Raw genomic sequence first — 5940 nt, 5'->3', positions numbered from 1 at the left:
AATTTATTTCATGCATGCACTATGACATCATTCTTTGCCAGAATGAGACAATGTTCAGCATCAATTCTTTTCCTATTTTTTGTTTTCATCAGTGCAAAAATTGAGAAGTCTTGTTCATATAAATGAATCAATAGAAATATAATCAATTCTGTTATGATAATGCCACTCAATTCTTTGTACTCCTTCCAAAATAAATGCCAAAACTGCATAGTGGTTTCTCATTAATTTTTAATTGTCTATTGATGGATATATCTGTCTTCCTTTTTGTTGAAAACAAAATAGTGGAAACTGCTTTACTTGCAAAAGGATTTAATGGCCAGTCATTAGAATCACTTGATTTCTCAGTATCTGGGAAGTGTACCAAAAAAGCTTTATCAAGACATATCAAATGACTATAAATTGTATGTCTTACTCTTTCACTGAAAGGTTGAAAAGTATCCCATTTAACCCATTATATCTAAAATATTTGGAAAAATTGAAATATTATGAACTTTGATAAACCTCTGTCAATCTATTTAAAAAAACTTTTTAAGTGGAAAATTCTAAATACATAGAAGTAGAAAAAATAGTGTACTGAACTCAACGTAGCTATCATTAGGCATCAACAGTTATATATGGGCAATCTTGTTTCATCTAAACCCCTATCCTTTCCACTCCTAGTTTTTATTATTGTTTTTATTTTTTGAAATAGGGTCTCACTCTGTTACCCAGGTTACGATGCAGTGGCATGATCACAGCTCACTGCGGCCTTGACCCCCAGGCTCAATGGATCCTCCTACTTCAGCCTCCTGAGTAGCTGGGACTACTGGTGCATGCTATTATCTTCCGCTAATGTTTTAAAAAATATTTTGTAGAGATAGGTCTGTGTTGCCCAGGCTGGTCTTAACTCTCAGGCTCAAGCCATCCTCCTGCCTTGGCCTCCCAAAATGTGGAGATTAAAGGTGTGAGCCACCATACTCAGCCCCTTTTGACGTTTCTGACAAACTTCCCAAGATTAATTTCTAAATTAAGCCTTTTTTATTGATCTTGAACTAACTTTGGGATTTTTGAGATGGGCTCCTGGAAAATGTGAAAGAATTTCTCTCTCACCTTGTAAAAGAGGGACATTAAACTAATTGGCTTATTTGATATGTTAAATTATGTGGGAAGCATTGTCAAGTAAAAGTGACGTTTAGCTTTCTTTATATTTATATGGGCACATGTTACTAATAAGAGTGTTTCAGAAATAAAATTTGTTAAAATTTGCCAATACCCTTAGCTATTCATCATATGTCTGATATAATGTTATCAATCAGAATTCTACATCTTATTTTACAATGTTGTATGTCACAGAAATAACCAAATTTCCTCATCAATTAGATTGTAAGAAACTCTCATTAGATATTTAAATGTGACTACTTAAAAATCTTTTATCATTTACATGTTATTTTACTTTGATATTTTCCTAAAAGCTTTTGCAAGCCACTATGGTCAAAATTTGTCTTCAAAGAGATTCATGGAAAAGACTCCAACAAGTACAGGTTTTTGATAACTTTAAGATCACACCATTGGCCTGGGTAAGAATTTCCAGAACTCTAATGAAGAAACTGACTGGTTTGTAAAACTGTTAACCCGATGTTGGGCAAAACAAAAATTAATTGGATGGGACTAAATGAACTGATGAAAAAAAATGATGCTTTAAAAAATTACCTTTTTTCAAAACATTGCTCGTTCTTTAATATTTTGTTTTCCAGATCTGAGGAAATGTTTTCTCTTTTATCCTACGCTATCTGTAGTTGACCACAATCTGGTAGATTATGCATTTGTAAACAGAAATAAAGCATTTAATTTTCTCCCTACCTAATCCCTCCAGAATTTGAAAATGATGAGTGAGTATTCTTACATTCATGACAATAGTTGTTTGTATAGCTCCAATAAGAATCTATCTGTTTGTAACAGGACACAATGGAAAACATTGGTTACATTACCAAAGCTTTGGAATGTAATTTTTAGAATGTCATAGAATCAGATATGACTACACAGTTTTAAGAAACTAAGGATGACTTTGTGGGGCGAATAAGGCCCCTTAAAAAACCCCCAGCCTGGTACCTTGCTCACAGAGTTCCTAGCCTTATAGTTGAGTAAAGAAGGTAACTTTCATGCAGGCCCAGGAGCCTTAAAAATATTTTGGAGACCTCGAGAAGAGAGGAACTCACCCAAATCTAGAGGTGTTACAGGCGAAATCTAATGACAAGCTCTTGGCTTGGCTTCCTAGACTTGAGAGGCTTTTAGATTCCTTATTAGCAGTTCCAGCAAAGCAGACTTAAAAAGAGCCTATATGATCAATCACTATTCTTGCTGCATTATATAAATAATCAAGACAAGTTTAATGTGACTAGACTTATTTTGTAAAAAAATTAGTCTTACTGTGATTATGTTTGGTAAAAGTGGGAGTGACTGTGGAGAGAAAAATTATATTTAAAAAAACTATAGTGTACCCGTTATTGGATTCTAGTACTATTCATTGTCTTTGAGGTTTTGTTATCTATATGTAGAATGGATTAGATATTAAACTCTAATTTCCTCCCATATCCGGCAACAAATCTTCAGGCTAATGCTTCATGTTTTTCTCCTACTCTCTTGACTTGACATCACTGAAAACTGAAGCTGCCCTTTTCCTGAAATTTTGCAAGCTGAAACTGGATGACTTGATATAAACTTCAGAGAACTCACTACCACAACTAATATATAAGCAACCTTTGTGCCTGTTGCTGTGTAGGCCACTCAGAAAGTCCACTGGAACACCCAATGACCTCACCAGAGACATTCAAACTGCAAATCAGGAAATTGATCAGAATTACCACTGCTTATCTTCACTGTCTATCTAAAGATGCTTTGAGCCCAACCTATAGTACCCTTACCAACTGATTGCCGTCTGGACTCAAAAGCTGGGCTTATAACTTGCCCTAAACATTAACCTTTATTTTTCTCTTGTTTCCATAGAAATGCCTCTTATTGTTTACACTATGAAGTCTCAACTTGGATGGAAGCCCAACTGCAACACGGCCTCCTAAAATGAGACGCAACTGTTCAACTGAACTGAACTATTCTCAGGACTAAAAGGCTGTGTCAATAAGATACGGGGAATATTTGTTCTTCTGTGTGTTCCATTCCGTGTTTTTCTTTCCCTTCGTTGATCTCTTGTTTCACAACTTCCAACCCAAATCTGCTCACAGCTACTAACTTGGCTTTTAACATATGAAACTTTCTAAAAGTAAAGTTTCAAATGGGGAATGAAGAGGCTCAGAATACACTACCCAAAACATGTCACTCAGAACACATCATTCCCAAATATGCCACTTTGGCATCAGAATTATTTTAAACTAAAGGCACATCAAAACAGGAGATGCAAGAAGATCGCTCTGACCTTCACTGTTCTTTAAAAGCCAGAGATGAAATTCCCATGTGAAAGGTGTCCTCCCTAAACCAAGAAGAAAGTAACATTCTCATCACAAAGGATAGGAAGTTGAGGCTGATACGAATCTATACAAGCATCCCTTATGTTCCTAATTACTTATTTACCCAGTTATTTACCCTAGCATAAGCCCCTTTGCCTTGTTACATTTTCACAATTCAGGGCATAAATGTTTGACTCTAGCTGCTGCTTTGTGTCTTCATTTCCTTATGAAGGCTCTCCTGCCATTGAAAAACTTGCATTAAATAATTTATATGCTTTTCTCCTGTTGATTTGTCTTATGTCTATTTAATTCTCCAGGCCCAGGCAACAAACAAACAAACAAGAAAACAAAACAAAAACAAAAAACCCCCAACAACAACAACAACAACAAAACCGTAAAAGAGGAGGGGCAAATTTTTGCCTCCTCTTCTGTATTTTTCACATGCTTTATCCTGTTTTCACCTCTTTACTTTCTGGCACTATAAGGTGTTCCAGGCTCATCTTATATTTATTTTCCCTATCCTAGCCCTGGAATCAGCCACTTCTACACTTCTTTAAGGAGTCCTGGTTCCTTTCATTGGGGAATGGCATTTCGAAATCAAGATCTGAGTGCTGGCTGTGTTCATTGCTACTGGTGTCACTGCTCGTAGTCTCCTCTCTCTCAGTGGGCAGAGCTAGGTAATTCATGTATGTATAACTGACCCATATATGCACACATAATATATTTTTGTATCTACTAAAAATAAATCAACCATGAGTTCATACTGATATTTCTAACTCCAGTCCAGCACCAGGGTTTATTCTAGCATTATCTCTGCTTATTTGTAACTTCTTTCTGACAATGAGAAAAGTGGATCCCATAGCTTACAATATGTTTAATTATTTTTGAGCCCAAGTATACCATAGGTTTAGGGTTGTTTGTGAAAAACGAATTTACCAATGAGAGTTTGTTGCTTCTGTACTGTTCTTTTTGTCTTTGGCCTGACACTCTCCAGTCAAAACATTGCTTTACAAAGGCACTTAGGTCAGCTCCTTTCTTCCCTCCTAACTTCTGTATGGTTATGTTTTTTTATTTGTAATACAGTTAGATTCATTTTAGCAGTCTGCTTTTCATCTTGGATTTCCCCAAGATCTCAGTTGATTTTTTAAAAATTTGTATGCAGCAAAGTTTACCCTTTGTGGTGTATAGGCTTATGGGATTGAGAAAGGCATAGAGTCACGTGTACAACAAGACAGTTTAACTCAGAACAATTGGACTGCCCAAAAGTTTCCTAATGAGGCCCTTTAGTGGGGCATCATTTCATAGGACTCCCCCAACTCCAGGCAACCACGGATTTGTTTTCTATTTTTATAATTTTGCCTTTTCCAGAATGCCATATAAATAGAATCATTCAGTATGTAACATTTTGGATTTTCTCTCATTTAGCAAAAAGAATTTCAGATTCATTCATGTGTTGTGGGTTGATACTTTTTATTGCTGAATGGTATCCCATTGTCTGAATATACACAGACTTACCCTTTCATCTGTGAAAGACAGCTGAACTATTTCTAGCTTTTGGTTATGAATAAAGCTGCTATAAACATTCAGGGCCAGGCACGGTGGCTCACGCCTGTAATCCCAGTACTTTGGGAGGCTGAGGCAAGAGGATCAACTGATGTCAGGGGTTCGAGAACAGCCTGGCAAACATGGCAAAATACTTTCTCCACTAAACATACAAAAATTAACCTGGCGTGGTGGTGCATGCCTGTAATCCCAGCTACTCGGGAGGCTGAGGCAGGAGAATCACTTGAACCCAGGAGGCGGAGGTTGCAGTGAGCTGAAATAGCATCACTGCACTCCAGCCTGTGAGAATCCATCTCAAAAAAAAAAAAATCAGGTACAGGTTTTTCTGTCAGCATAAGGTTTCAGTTAACTTAGGTCAATACCTTGGAGTGGGATTGTTGGGTCACATGGTAAGTGCATGTTTAACTTTATAAGAAATTGCAAAACTATTTTCCATGTATAAGAAACTGCTATACTATTTTCTATTCCCACTGGCAATGAATGAGAATTCCATTTGCTTTCTTACCCTTGTCAACACTTTAGCCATTCTAATAGGTGAGTAGCAGCATTTCACTGTGCTTTTAATTTGCACTCTCTAATGACTAGTGTCATTGAGCATTTTTTTAATTGTGGCAAAATATACATACCTAAAATTTATTATTTTAACTATTTTAAAGTGTACAGTTCAGCGACAGTAAGTACATTCACATTGTCATATAACCATCACCACCTTCTATCTTCAGAACTTTTTTGTCTTCTCAGACTGAAGTTCCATACCCATTAAACACCAACTCCTCATTTTCCCCTCCCTCCAAACTCTCCCAACCACCATTCTACTTTTTGTCTCCATAAATGTAACTACATTAGAAACCTCAGATAAGTACAGTCATGCAATATTTTTTCTTTTGTGACTGGCTCATTTTGCTTAATATAATGTCCTCAAGGTTCATCCATATTGTAT

General features: G+C 36.3%; 1 long non-coding RNA gene across 1 annotated transcript; it reads left to right on the top strand.

Annotated features, from left to right (window-relative positions):
- The first annotated feature begins 819 nt into the window (after positions 1-819).
- On the top strand, positions 820-3115 carry LOC112209817 (uncharacterized). The gene is made up of 2 exons (XR_002944779.2): positions 820-1556; positions 2983-3115. It is a non-coding gene; the product is annotated as an uncharacterized LOC112209817 (long non-coding RNA).
- Positions 3116-5940: the final 2825 nt, after the last annotated feature.

The sequence above is a fragment of the Pan troglodytes genome, chromosome 6, assembly GCF_028858775.2.
Source record: "Pan troglodytes isolate AG18354 chromosome 6, NHGRI_mPanTro3-v2.0_pri, whole genome shotgun sequence".
Taxonomy (NCBI): domain Eukaryota; kingdom Metazoa; phylum Chordata; class Mammalia; order Primates; family Hominidae; genus Pan; species Pan troglodytes.
Note: the sequence above shows the minus strand (reverse complement) of the source record. Positions and strands in the feature narration are given on the sequence as shown.